The sequence below is a fragment of the Cupressus sempervirens genome, chromosome 4, assembly GCF_028749045.1.
Source record: "Cupressus sempervirens isolate cs-2001-9-10 chromosome 4, ASM2874904v1, whole genome shotgun sequence".
Taxonomy (NCBI): Eukaryota; Viridiplantae; Streptophyta; class Pinopsida; order Cupressales; family Cupressaceae; genus Cupressus; species Cupressus sempervirens.
The window spans coordinates 412187010-412202494 of NC_143121.1; the positions used below are offsets into that span (position 1 = coordinate 412187010).

Below are 15485 nucleotides of genomic sequence, written 5' to 3' on the forward strand. Positions count from 1 at the left end.
ACTAGGTAAAATCAAAAGATCAACCAAATAGAAATTACTAAATAAACTACCAAATAAATGACTAAATAAGTGATTGAATAATTAGTCACTAATAATTAGTCATCTAAACACAAGTGTCTACGCAAACTACCAAATGACTGCATAATTAGTCATTTGCATTCTCTCTTCACTTTCTCTAAGGTTTATTTATTGATGGATTAGGTTAATTTTATTTTCTATAACTCATTAATGGCCCTTGGACCTCTCTTTCTCATACTAATTGCGGTTTCCTTTGTTAAATGACTTGGGAGATTTTATTTACCATTTTGGGCTCTTCGACCAATATTGCAAACTGATTCAATTTTTTTCTCATGGGTATGTCAATAAATGAGCGGATTAATAATTTTTTGCTTAATTTAGTTCTCTTATATCTATATTATTCATTTGGGTTCTCAATTATTTATTCCAATATTCATAATTAAAAGAATTATTAATTTATAACTCAACAAATGGATCAAAGTTCCTAGCCACAACTTCACTTATAGACCATTTTTAATTATTATAGAATTTCAATACAATTGTGCTTCAAAATATACAAAATAAATAAGGATTACAAGTGGCTTGGTGCAAAACATGATGCCACTTTGATTAGGATCGTTGTTCCACTTTAATAAGTGTCTCAATAACTTGTATCTTTGAGATATTATTAGATAAGCTTTCTTAAGGGGTTTAATGCCAATCAAAATATCATAGTTTTTAATTTTAAGAAAGTTATCATAAAGACATGTCAATTCTTTCAAATCTGTCTTAAGTTCAATAGTAGAGCAATGACAAAAGTGGAAGTATATTTATTAATATCTCATTTGTTGAGACATCAAATCTTATCATTAATCGTTTAATATGTACATTCATAATCATCTTCAAAATATTTGTTTACATAAAAAAAAACACTTTAATTAATCAAATGATAATATAAAATAATAAAGATAATACAAATCATTATGGTCCCTCTTATATTATAGTAGAACACAATATATGTAATTTTATAGTGTAGTATATATAAAACATAATATATGATACAAATTAAATTTGCTAATAAACGTAAAATTACATACTCATAATAAAAAAACATGATAATTATATTTCAAAATTGATAATTAGTAAATTTATTTTAAACTGAATAAAATAAACATAAGATTTGAATATTTCAGAAATAAAATATGCAATAAATAAAATATATATTTTTAATTAATTAAATAGTATATAACGACTTAAGGCTTACTTTGAAGAGTTTGAGGTTCTAAAATAGGAAACAGAAAATGAAAAATGAAATAGGATCATCGCGCGCCAGAGCGAAGCATTCCCGCTAAGAAGTCCAATTCCAAAATTATTGAACTACCATACACATCATCCCTTTGGATCAGTACCAAAATAATCCATTCCAACGTAAGGGTAGGGAGGAGCTCACAAATTTTACCCATGGATACGCAAAATGCTAAAGAATACTTTGAGCTCGACTCTTCTCCGTCAATTTAATAGTGAGTTCAGAGAATCGCTATGGCTTTGCTTGCATGGATGTGACTACAATGACATTCCTTCCAGCCTCTCACTAATAAATTGAAGGGCATTGGAACTTAGCGTTGTAAACCATCAGGATTTCTAATATTTGCCTGATAATTATGAGTTATGTGTATTCTTTTCATAGAAAATCATTTTGGAGAAAGCTGATGTTTCCCCCTTCTGCAGTTGTAAATTTATTAATGAACGACTACCACAATTTCCTCAATAGTTACATGAATAATGATCAACTGCATAGTGAAGTATGAAACCACAATCCAAAGTCAGATTCCAGTTCTTCCTCTAACCATCTTTCAGAATCCAGAGTCAACTTCACAGTCTTCAGATTTGTGAAAGTGGTTTTTCTAGGGTTTAGGGAATTTGGCTAAATTAGTCTTAGAAAAGATATATGGTTTCCAAAACTCCCGATTGAGTTTAAGGGATTGAGAAAATTGATACATCTGGATCTATCTGGCTGCAACAATTTGGCAACGATTTCTAGATTCCTTTACTTAATTATTGCATCTACAATATTTAGCAGCTCATTCTTCATGATTTTGGAGAATTCTTCAAGCTTTAGTATCTCTATTTTGAAGGTTGTCGTTTGTTAATTAAATTTCTAAGGGGAACAAAACTACAAAACACTTTGAAGTATTCAAATATACTCCATGCTCAACTGGAGAACTGCCTAAACATCCAGAGCAACTTGAAAATTTGAAAGTGATGGGTATAGGGAGCTCAAAACTAATAAAATTTCCACCTTCACTATATAATTTGGGTAGTTCAACAAACTTGACTCTGTCTGAATGCGTCTATTTTATTTTTATCAAAAAAAAAAATATTTTGAGTAGTTGCTACATTTGGAATGCTTCAAGGTTTATAGTTGGAAAGTGAAGGCTTTACCAAAAGGGATGACATGGAAGAATATTAAATTTTTAGATGTTCAAGAATGTACTTGAATCTTGTCAATTTCCAAGAGGAGTGGATTCGAGAAACATGCCATTGATGAATTTTGGAATTGGCCATGAAAGTTGTTCGTCGCAATTGGGTAAGTTGTTTAACAAATTTAATCATAATGTATAACAACATTTTTGTTGTGTTATTGGATTTGCATCCTTGAACTTGGGTTCGGGTTCGGATTCACGCCAAGGTTCGCTGTGTGTCCAGGCAAGGTCCTTATTTTGGACAGTGGGTCCTCCTAGGTTCATGCTAGCCCAAATCCGTGCAGACCCACAGTCCAAAATAAGGACCCTTCCTGGTCCCATAGCAAATTTGGGGGAACCTGGGTAGGTCTGTGGCAAATTTGGGAGGATCCGCAGATTTCTCTTATTTATTTGTATATATAATGCATATGTATGTATGTATATATGTGTGTGTGTGTGTCTATATATATATATATATATATATATATATATATATATATATATATATATATATATATATATATATAATGCATACATATACTCATGAACTCACCCACGAACTTGAATCCGTCCCCAAACTTGAACTGGTAACTTAGCATTTATGAAGTCAACATTTCTTCAACTAAATGTATTTTCCCGAAAATTTAAATTGTTGACCTGTGCACAACTCAAAGTTGATTGACATTGCTAGTTTTCCCGACTATCTAATATGACTAAATCTAAAGGATTGTATGGCATTGAGGATATTGCCATGCCTTATAAATGGCACAAACATCAAGTTTGTGGATACAAGCACAATAAAAGTATTTAAAGAAGAGAAATAATGGTCTTTGAAGAACATTGTCGGTCTCAACCACTTGCACAAATTATCTCATTTCTAGATCTCAACAAGCCATGTGCATGAAAACCTTAGTTTCATTTGAACAAATATTTTGGTGAGGCACAAAAAGTATTCATAATATTGTCTAGACTCTAAAACACATTTTCACAAATGATATGGTTACTTGCGTTGCATCATTTCCAATACTAAATTTGCAAAAAATAAAATTATATGACTATTTGTGGCACTCAATTGATAGAATTGGAATCTTTCTTTTTTAAAGCATTTTTCTTTGCTTTCTTCCATTCCGATAATAGATCAAATAATGTAATCAAAATCATTTAGAAAAATGAACACAACCTAAACCAAAAACATGAAATGTTCTTAATCTATAGATGTTTCCTACCAACACATCAACCTTCCTTTGTCGATTACATGTATTCATCGATGTGGAGAAAGTTGAAGAAATGGTACGCACCGATTTCCTCACACTTTGATTTAGAATTAATATATTTTGACATTGGTAATAAAAATTGTAAATTTGTTTTCGTTCTCATGCATAGGACAGAGCTGCACATAGTTTTGAAGATGTCACAGTGAAGGATATGACTTCACTGGAATTAGAAGGTACTTCATTTTCTGTGGAGTTCAAGGGTGTAACTTTTCTATGCCTTGTAGAAAATGGGAATTGTAATTTCAAAATGTAGTGCTAAAATAATTGAAAATGCTTAACTAGAGGGGTGAGCCCAAAATTGTTCAAACTTGAAAGTTTGAAACATAGATGTTGGCGAATGCAAGACATCCAATCTTTTTCGTTTAAGTAGTCTAATAACTTCTAAAGATTGTTTCCTTCATTTGGGGGGCATTATTGTCAGGAATATTATCAATGTGAATAATAATTGTCATATTCTTTATTTAGTGTATTTATTTTTATCATTTGGGATGACGAATCTAGCTTCTAAAGACTTTCCTCATATGTTGCAAGAAAATATTCCAGATAATCACTAGCACCTAATTTTTCCAGGTAATAAATTTTCAGCTGAAATTGTGCCACCTGAGATGAAAGTGCAAATGAACCTATTATGGGGATCTTTGTCCAATGTTTACAGTCTTGGAAAGAAATGTTTTGATCAGAGTAATGCAATATTTCAAGGATTCTTTTTCACAAGGTTTTATCTTGACTGCAATCTTCAGTGCTTTAAATATGGAGATTTCAATAGTATTCTATTTTTTCATGTATTCAGAAAGGTGATGATTTCCTTGTATTTTTTCAGTAATTTTTCATGGAACACATAGTTTGATATATATTTATAACTATTCATCTACTGGGATTTTACTTGTAATGATATTTTGTATTTGATCAGCTGGAATAGGTGCTCTATTAAGATCAATTACAATCTTACAGCTGCCTCCAGCTATATATAAAAAATGAACAAGCTTGCCCGATTTTCTGTGAAGATACACATTGTATAGTTGACCTCAAGAAATCTTCAGGGACAAGCATCCGCCAGATAATTAAAATAATTAGATTCTTGATTTCAATAAAATGCTTCAGAAATCAAGTAGTCTCTTTCCTTACGCTTTGTAGAAGTTCTCACATGTTAATTACAACTTGGGCAGTTTCTTGTGCTTATTTACAAGCACAACATTCTCCCATGATCATACATTCTTATAATTTCCTCTTTGGAGGCGCTTTCATCATATTTTTGTGTTGTTGAATTTATCTTGAATTTTGTATGTCACTCTAAAGTCCCATAATGATACAACATCTCAAGAACAAGAAAACACCATGTAAGTTTTCCTAACTCTGATCAAAGACGCAACTTTAAGCATTTTGTTAAAATCGTGGTCCTCAAAATCAAAAGGTATTCCATACATTCTCATTCTTAACCGTCCAATAGCAATCACTCTGCTCCTAAATAGTGCTCATTGTTAGTAATAGAGGGCATTCATTTAGTTGGTCTCTTAGTTGATTTCTCAATAAGTGCATCAGCTACTATAATACACAACACAACTTTTTCTCCATCTTGGCAAAGTAATGACTCTTTTACTTCTTTCCATGGTATATCAAAATTTTAATCTAAAGCTTCTTAGTGGTAATTTATTTTGCATCTATGCCATGTTTTTCCATGGTAGACTCGTTAAGACTATTTGAATGTTGTTTGTCTATAGCTCACAGAAGTGCTACTTTATCCTTCAATATACATAAAAGCCCATACAAGATCTATTTTTAGGTACTCGAGGTCTATGAATTATTTAGTGAACCATCTACTTCGAAGCTTGTGGTATATTAATTTAATTGCATTTAGAATCACATGTATCCATGGCTTAGATACCTATACAAAAACATTATATCTTCTAGACTAAGGATGTTTCAAAAGCTTTTTCAACTACAACTTGAAGATTTCTGCTTAGTTGTTTCCATCGGGTCTAAAATGTGGCCTCATTTTTACACTTGAATGTCATTACATGTTTAACGTTATACTTAAGTTGGCTGTCACAATATCCAGTGTTTATGTATATGAGATTGTGTTCATTGAGTAAATCATACAAATATAGTATAAATCTATACTATTTGAGATAATAGCATGGAGAGTAATTGATGGTTATTTAACAAACAAAATAATTTCCGGTGGAGTGAATTAACAAATTACCCAAATGATCAATAGGCTGACTTGGGTTCTGTAGGGGTCCACTCCAAGATGAATTAGAATCTTACACAAGTATTTGCTAATACACGCCAACTACACAGACATCATCTATCACAACTAAAAGGCTCTATAACCAATCAAACACTCAGCACACAAAGCAAACTACATTCAAACTTGCCTTTAATCTTTTAGCTTGATGACCCAAGAGCAAATCTCTCCTTCTTTGAAACCATTAGAACCCCTATTCCATGAAGATACATAGATGCCCCTGGTTACCTCTATCAAGGACAAAGATGGAAGAGTAAAGCAGATGGAAACTTCTAGAGTGCAACATTGAAGAATTACCAAAAAGTGACAAATCTTCACAAATCATCCTATAATTACCTGCCACTTTAAGACAGTAGACTTTTTGAGCTATCAATTTCCTCCTCCAAACAAAAACTGTATCGTATAGTATTTTACTGCATCGTTCAATTTCACAACCCACCTTGAATTTAGCTCTCTAGATTTTCAACAAAGTCCTCCAAAATAGATCTTCTTATCCTTTGTTCTTGTGTTGCGGATGCCTTCTCTAAAGATTTCTTTGAATTTCAAAGTATTAACTTGTATCCTTGTTTTGTACCAGTCATTGCTCTAATATAGGGAGAATCCCTACTAAGGTAACCAATTTCTATTCTACCAATAATAAACCTTCGTAACAATTTTTTTTTAATTTGCACCAGTTAGGAAAAGACACAAGATAAAACTTTAATAATAGTCTTTCTGGAAGTCCAAAATAGGGAAGAAAGCCCTATTATACATGTGGGAACCTTGTAAAAAAATTAAACATCTTAGAGTGATAATAATATAGAACTTCAAAAGGAAGTTGGATCACTTATCTTCACACATTAGTTAACGAATAATTACAAAAACCAAATCTATTTTTGAACTTTTCAATTCTTAATCTTAAAATTGAATGTAATTGAAACTAAAATTGGAAAGAGATTAAACCACAAAAAGAGACAACACACAAGATTTTCATTAAAAACCAATATTGGAAAAACCACAGTGAGAAACAGTGCTAGGATCTATTGCCTTAAATTTTAATCAAACACAATAAAGAGTTCACAATAGTTTACCAAACCAACCACATGGAATCACCAAATCCCTTATCAAAGAACTAACTTCGCGAAATACAACTCAATAACTTGAGCACCAACTCTAAGAATGAAGTTACAATTTATTACCAATTTCTACTTTAGAATTATCATAGTTTACAGAGTATAACTAAAAGAGGGGTAAAAATTTTATTGAATATCAAAGAGAGCTGAACAACACAAGAAACAAAGAGAACTACATAGCATTATCCTGGTCCACAAGTTGAACCAACTTCTAAGATAAATCAAGGGGAAGCATCCTATGATCAAGAATATTCCAAGCCAGCCCCTGCTCAGAGGCCCATTTAGCTAGACAATTAGCCACATCATTCCACTCACAAGGGATGTGCATAAAAGACACAGAATCTAGAGAATTGCTTAACTAAATGATCTGTTGAATAGCCAGAGCCAAATGCCAATCCACATGTACAAGGTTCCTATTATGCAATAAGTTCACAACCACCTGCAAGTCAGTCTCACAGATGATTCTATTCCAGCCATGTTGACAACACTGTTCCACTGCAACCAAGATAGCCAAGGCTTCCATGAGGTTATTAGTTTGGTAACCCTTGTAAATAGAAAACAGAAACTGAATATCACCAGAACTATCACACCCAACTCCCCCAATACCAGCTGGACTAGGATTTCTCCGAGAAGAACCATCAGTGTTGATTTTAAGAGTGCCCGCCTCAAGAGGAGACCAATGTCCTTGACGATTAACCTACTGAGAATATTGCTTAGCTCTATTCCCAGAGCGAGTATGAGGGACCGAGGGAGTGCAACCCTGAAGAGGAAAGGAGAGTCAAGAGTCAATACCAGGATCAGTAGGATCTAAACCCCCATCGATGTCACATTTAGCAAGGAGTGTTTCCCGAAGAGAATTAACAATTTTCCCCCATAGGTGCCTGATCTCAAGCTGCAAATCATGAAAGATCCTCCTATTTCTCTCAAGCCAAACATGCCATAAAATCAGAGAAGGGCCAATAGTCCAAGCAACCTGAAGAAAAGAAGTCTTGGAAGGGGAATGGCCTAGACGGTCCTAGAATTTAGACAAAGAGGAAACATGCCAGCACGTGCATCCCCACACGCTCCACCAAAAGTGCCAAATCTGTTTGGCAAAGGGGCATTGGAAAAAAAGGTGAGATACAGTCTCTTCACTATTGTGGCAAAGAACATAGATGGAAGGCCCCTGGAAGCCTCGCTTGCAAAGATTATCCCAAGTAAGGAAACAATTGTAAACCAGAATCCAGAGAAAAAAGTTACACTTAGGCCATGAAAAACTATTCCAAACTTTCTTCCACCAAGAGACCCCCACCTCACCAAAAAGTTGCTTCGTCAGCGCAAGGTACCTAGAAGAAACATAATATTTTTCAGAAGAAGCACCTCCCCAAGCCAAAACATTAGGTTCCTGCAACGAGCTGCACTCCCTAGACGCCAATATTTGAGATAGTTCGAACCGATCTCCCAGTGAGCCACCCAGTGGCCAATAAGAAGAATTCTTCCATCTATAACCAACAGCAAGGCCCAGGTTAAAAGCCTCCTTATAATGAGCCACCTTATTCCATCCAGTAGAAAGGAAAGAATCACAAAGAGCGTGCAAATGAGGATGAGAGGATAAGAGAGGAGGATGCCCATTCCAAGAATCACTCCAAAATAGAGCCTCAGTGCCTTTGTTGCAGATCCAAAATAAACTTTTCTTCACTAGGTGAGCACCAATCTTGAGGGTATTCCACACCATAGAGCCTCTTCCCTCAAGAGAAAACCTAGAAATATCTGAAGGTTCAAAACTAGGTAAATACTTGTGTGATAGGATATGGGCCCAAAGTTGAGACTGACTAGTACACCAACACCAATAGAGCTTGGTAGCAAGAGCTTGACTGCACAAGATAGCAGACCGAAGGCCAAGGCCTCCTTCCTTTTTTGGCCTGCAAACAGTATCCGAATTGATGAGGTTCCATTTGGTATGCTACAAATTGCCACTCCAAAGAAATTGGTGGGAGATGGCATCAAATTCCTTAAGAAAATACACCAGGGCTGCCTGAACCATGCTTCTGTATATGGGAAGAGCCTGAATTACAGATTGATGGAGAGTCACCCTACCAGCAATAGAGACCCACCTGTGAGTCCAATGATTAACCCTTTGTCGAAGTTTGTCAAGCAAGCTTTGCCAGAAAAGCCTAGGTTGTCTACCCACCACAATAGGGACCCCCAAGTAAGTCAGAGGGAGAGATGCAATCTGAAATCACAGGATATTAGCAATCTGCTGCTAGATCGGCTCAGGAGTGTTGAAGAAAAAAATAGAGGATTTGTGGTCATTAATTTTTTGCCCAGAGATAGCCAAATAAGTATCCAAGGTGAGCCGAAAGGCTTTAGCTTCCCGAATCCGAGCTCTCCCAGCAAGGGCAGTATCATCAACAAACTGGAGGTGAGAAAGAGTGGGCAAACCATTTCCCCAATGCCATCCTTGAATCAAATTTTGGGAAACATGAAACTTGAGAAGTCTACCAAGTCCTTCAGCCATAATGATAAACAAATATGGAGAGATGGGATCGCCCTGACAAAGACCTCTGGAAGCCCCAAAAAGCTCTGTCGGTTCACCATTAAGAAGGACCAAGAAGGAAGGAGTAGTAACACAGCTAAGAATCCATCGAACCCATTCTTGACTGAAGCCAAAAGCTAGAAGAACTTTTTGCAAGAAATCCCAATTGACTCTGTCATAAGCCTTAGCCATATCAAGCTTAATAAACATAGCACGTTCCCTAGAAGTATACATAGAGTGAATAGCTTCAGAAGCAATAACCACCCCATCCAAAATTTGTTTTCCTGCCACAAAACCCCCTTGTTCCTCAGAGATAACCATAGGAAGGCAAACTTTAAGCCTCTCTGCTAGGAGCTTAGTGATAATTTTATAGACCACATTACAAAGAGCAATGGGCCTAAAAAAGTCTAGCTGATTAGCCTCTTCCTTCTTCGGAATAAGAACTAAGAAAGTAGCATTCAAGGCCCAGAGCATTTCTTTGTTGGAATAGGACTCCTGAACCACATCCAAAAGGTCATGATTGATAATGTCCCAAAATTTCTGAAAGAATTCAACAGGGAAGCCATCAGGCCCTGGAGCTTTGCCCTTCGGCAAGCTGAAGACCACCCCCTCCAAGTCAGACATACTAATTGGCCTCATAAGAGAATCATTCATCTCCATGGTCACAATAGAGGGAATAGAGGACATGATAGTATTCTCCTCAATCTCTGCTAGAAGTAAATCATTTGAAAAGAGAGCAGAGTAAAACTAAATAGCTTCCCTGGAAATAGCTTGAGAAGAAGTCAGACATGTCCCATCAGAAGTAACAAGAGAAGAAATGTAATTCTTGTTACGTGGAGCCTACATAGATTTATGAAAAAATGCAGTGTTCTTGTCCCCTTCCTAAAGCCAGTCAACTCGAGCCTTTTGTTTCCAATAAATTTCTTCTCTAAGATCCCACTCAGCTAAATCAGCAGAAGCTCGAGATTCTGCAATGCCAAGAGCTTCCAAAAAACCCAGATCACGAATCTATCGGGTAATAACATCAAGACGATCCTGAGCCCTCTTCTTCATAATATGGAGATTACCAAAACAATTCCTGTTCCAATGCTTCAACTTCCTTTTAATATATTGAAGTTTTTTAGAGAAGGAGATAACATAGCAGTGCCATAGGCAGGACCTCCCTATTTCCACCAGTGAGCCATTAAGTCATGAAGAGAAGAGTCTCGAAGCCACATCAGCTGGAACTTAAAGGGAGGCGTCTTGGGGACAGCAACATAACTAGCTGTGAGCTTAATAGGCCAGTGGTCAGAACCTCTCTAATCAAGAATTTCCGAAGAGAGTGAAAGAGAGCCAGAGTTCCAAAAACAAGAAACAAGGAACCTATCCAAGCGTTTTGAGATAGCATCATTACCAGCCCTTCGATTGTTCCAAGTGAAGAGCCCATTGAGAGGTTTGACATCAGAGAGATGTAAAAGATCAATATTTTGTCGAAGAAGCTCAGAAGAAGGACCCAAGTGGGCCAGCCCACCCCTCTTCTCCTCTAGACTGAGAACAGAGTTAAAGTCTCCAGCCACAATCCAAGGCAAGAAAGGATGATAGCTTCTAACATGCCTAATATGATCCCAGAGCGTAATCTTGCCAGGGAAATCAATAGGAGCATACACATTAGTAACAAGAATCAGCTCTCCAGTTTTGAGAGAGGAAGCAACCATTGAGAGAGCTGAGAGGAGAGCCGAGAGGCAAGAGACCTAGTAAAGTGGCGTTACTTTCCTTGGATCCCAGCAAATAGCAAGACCACCCGAACTCCCCAAAGCACCAATGCACTGACATTGGCCTAGAAACCAAATGTTAGGAGCACATCTAAACATGAAGTCCGCTAAAAGCTTGGTCTCCTGGATACAAAGGATATCCAGAGAATGCTCAACCACCAGCTCGTGAATAGCTTTTTGTCTAGGGATGCTATTCAACCCCCTTACATTCCATGAGAGAATAATCATTGAGTAGAGTGGGGAAAATGCTCATCTAAGGTCCTGACAGCCCCAGACTCTACTAGTAAATCTCCTGTAAGTTTAATTTTTTCTTGATCCTGCTTTCGACCAACTCTTGAGGGAGTAGCAAAAGAGACTTTATTAAATGTTCTTTGCATCAGGCCCAAAGCAAGAGAAGATCCCTTACCTTTACCAGAAGCAAACACATCTTTAACCAAATCTACTAAAAGAACATCCTTTTCTTGTGGAGCAGGAGAAACCACAAGGGCACTAGACTCAGGGCTAATAGAAGTCTCTGGCAACTGCTGAACTACAACATCCTGGTTGCCACTAAGAGTAGAACTTCTCCCCTCTGAGCCAATAGCTGCACACTGAGCCTTTGTAGGAATACCTTCTTCTATGACCATGTTGTCAAGAACCTCAAAATGATTGAACCCTGAATCCACTTGTTGATCTAGATGAGATCGCTTCTAACCCCGCCCCTTAGCACGGGTACGAGCTGGGATAAAACCATCCTTATCAGGACCAGAAGCACTAGATGTCCCTTGCCCCTGACTTGAAGTGTTCATTTGAGCTTTCCCTTTTCCTATACTTTCAGTTTGAACATTTCCTTTTCCAGAACTAACATTATGACCGTTCCCTTTACCATCATTGGCCATCCTTGGACCAGAGAACCCAACATGGGTACCATTGCCTTTGGAAGCTTGAGGGCATTGGCGCTGTAAATGCCTGTATGCATGACAAATGTGGCAACGGAAGGGAATAGATTCATAGTCTAGCTATTGGATCCAAGAAGTAGAACCTAGGCAAATTTCTAAAGAATCTGGCAAAGGATTATTTAAATCAATATCAACACAAATATGGGCATAAGAAATAACCTTTTTGTCCAGTGATTGATGCGCTATAGCAGTCGGCTTTCCAAGCACATCAGCAATCTATCGCAGGATATCCTCACACCAAAACTCCAAAGGAAGCCATGGCAAGCGGACCCAAACAGGCACCCTTGAAGGAAGATCCTCAGCAGAATTGAGCCCGGTATTCCAGGGCTTGACAAAAAGACCAACACTGTCATAAAAATATGGGCCTCCCTTAAAGACCTAGTTCCGATCTGACATGCAAGAGAAATTTACCACAAAGTAGCTATTACCTGCCAGCATAATATCCATATCACCTTCCACCTGCCATGAACAAAAAATCTAGGCTTCCAGAGCCGACAGGGAAATCCGAATACCAAGAAACTTGCATATCAATGCATATGTGGCCAAATAATCCACATCTTCCATTACTGCTTTCGGAGGGATAACCAGCACAGGTCGATCCTGACTACGCGGAAAGCATCCATTAACCTTATTTACCTTCTGACGCTCGCTAACATAAAATGGCTCCTTCTCCTGAGAACTCGCCCCAGGAGAAGATCCATCACAATCGGCTCCAGCAAGAATGAGACTCCTGGAGACCCTGCTCGTGGCCATAAGAGCCCAGCAAACAAACTTAGAAATATAGATGATTGAAAAAACTTAGAAAAACTGATTCCCACAATTCCCACAATGCAATCAAACCCTGCTCAACAAATTTTTTCCAAAATATCAAGGCTACAAAAGATCATAGCCCAGAGGAAGCTAAACCAGCTACCAAAACCCTCACGCGTAGTCGCATGCAATTGCTATCCTCCGATCATCGCGGACTGTAACATCATTTCCACTAGAGCCATAGTTTACAGAGTATAAATGCATGAACAAGTTTTACAATCACCGACCTTCCAAACAATCTGTACAATGTTGCACCTTGTAGCCATAGAAACTTGCATATAAACTTTCTTTGAATAGAGTGTTTTCAATACTAATAAACTCGAGATATGAAAGAGTTAGATATATCATCCAATGCTCATCCTTCCCATGCTGCATGTCTAAATCCTAGAGCGTAGTTTTTTCATGTCGATAACATTTGATCCATTTCTCAGAATTGACTCTTTTTTCCCTGAGATGAATATTCAAAATACATTAGTCCTACTGACAATTTGTTTCCTTTATAAAATAAATGAAATATTAATAAGAAAATATTTCAAATTTTTGATTTGTAAGACCTATCTATTTGCATACATAGCATAGTAATATCCTCCAAATGCATGTCCTTTCCATGTTGCAGATCTAAACTCTTAGAGTTTACTTCCTCATAAGGGCCATGATATTCTTGAAGTGATAAAATGTAGGTAAGAAGATCATGACTCTTCGAGGTTTGTTCACTGCCTTTTCTTAATAAACACTTTATTAATTATTCACTATAAATGTGGTGTGCTTAGCCGGCCCTAATCATCAGTGCCCTTGCTTAGTAGGTCCTAATTGGGTATATTTAATAGTTATAAGTTCTGTCCTTAGCCCTGCTCACTAGCTTCTTTTTTTCACGATTTCTGATTCTTGCCTTAATGAAGATGTCCGAGGCATAATTGCAGATCATGGTATTATTCACTACTTGTTCTGAACGCATTCTCTCTGTAGTTGTATTCCCTATTATAGTTTGGAGGTGTCTTCTTGGAGGATTGTTACGTCATGTGCTTTTAGCAGACGATGGAGCAACTAAAGCAACATTTATATTCCCGTGCAACCATATCTCAGAACTGTTCATCAAAATGATGTATATCCTACTTATTTGTCAAACTATTGTACAATATACTGAGAAATTAGATCCCAAAAAACCAACAGGAATTAAAGGGATTAAAGAGAACAGCTAGAGCGCGACAAGCGAGGGTATGCTTGGAATTTGGAAGAAACTCTAGAATCATCCATCTTGCTTCACTATTGCTAGAGAGAATAGGTTTAGCAATGTATGCTCTCAATCCTGTAGATTTTGAGATTGTCAGCTTGTGATTTAGTAGTAATTGCACACGCAGGCAGGTGGGCCCTCTGGTTGAGTTCACCATTGCTAAAGAACATCTGTTTTCTTTGAAGGTCAATGATTTGTCTTTTGAGGAATCCACCAATTTGGCGCTTGCGGTCTTAACCATCTAGGTTTGATTTTGTCCCTACCTTAGTCAATCTGAAGGTAATATGACACATTTTGCTGTCAATTTTTTGAAATTTGGGGTTTCATCTAAATTCTGCTTTTGCTTTTGATTTCTTTTGTAAATAATAGATTGACGAAGGACGAAGCACAGAGGGCTGTGAAGCCCCATTTGAAGGGCAAAAGCAATGAAAATCTGCGGTGTCTATTTAGTTTTGGGGAGAACACCAAATGGCCCTAGCATTAGATCGCTAGTTGCTTCTTCACACACAGATATTTTGAAATTTTATGTTTTTTTGGCAGTTCTAAAATTTTGTTTATTCCATGTCCATTTCTCTCAAAGTTAATTTCTGTATACTGAGAATTCAAATTGCCCAACTTGCTTTCATATCACTACCAATATTAGTCGGATTAAACTGAGTTCACCATTTCCCCATTATTTCTTGTTTTATTATCCAGTGCTTTGGTGGTGGTCACATTGATTTACATATCACATGTTTGTAATTGCAGAGAAGCATTCCCCATTCAAAATCTGACTGGTCTCTTTCTATTTTTTACTAAATATTTGTTAACTTATTTTTCATTTTATTTTCAAAATATGAATCACTAATACTACAAGGTATATGGCTTAGGGTCAGAAGATATTGTAAATGAATATATGAATGCAATAGAATGGGCGTATTGTATAGATGGGCCAAGGGATTGGGTTTGCGTTGCAATTTGGTGCTCAGGAGAATGCATCCTGAAAAGATTGGTACCACAAATTCTGTTAATGGTTACAATGTTGTTAGGGTGTAATTAGTGGTGTTTTTGCATATGTGGTTTTAAGGGGTAGACTATTTCTGCATAGATATTCTTTTAATACATGTATATTTGTGCATGGATAGTACAACTATGCTTATGCCAACAATTA

The 15485-nt window shown here is 36.7% G+C and overlaps 1 long non-coding RNA gene across 1 annotated transcript; it reads left to right on the plus strand.

Annotated features, from left to right (window-relative positions):
• The first annotated feature begins 14149 nt into the window (after positions 1-14149).
• On the plus strand, positions 14150-15011 carry LOC149561798 (uncharacterized). The gene is made up of 2 exons (XR_016363471.1): positions 14150-14580; positions 14705-15011. It is a non-coding gene; the product is annotated as an uncharacterized LOC149561798 (long non-coding RNA).
• The last annotated feature ends 474 nt before the right edge of the window (positions 15012-15485 follow it).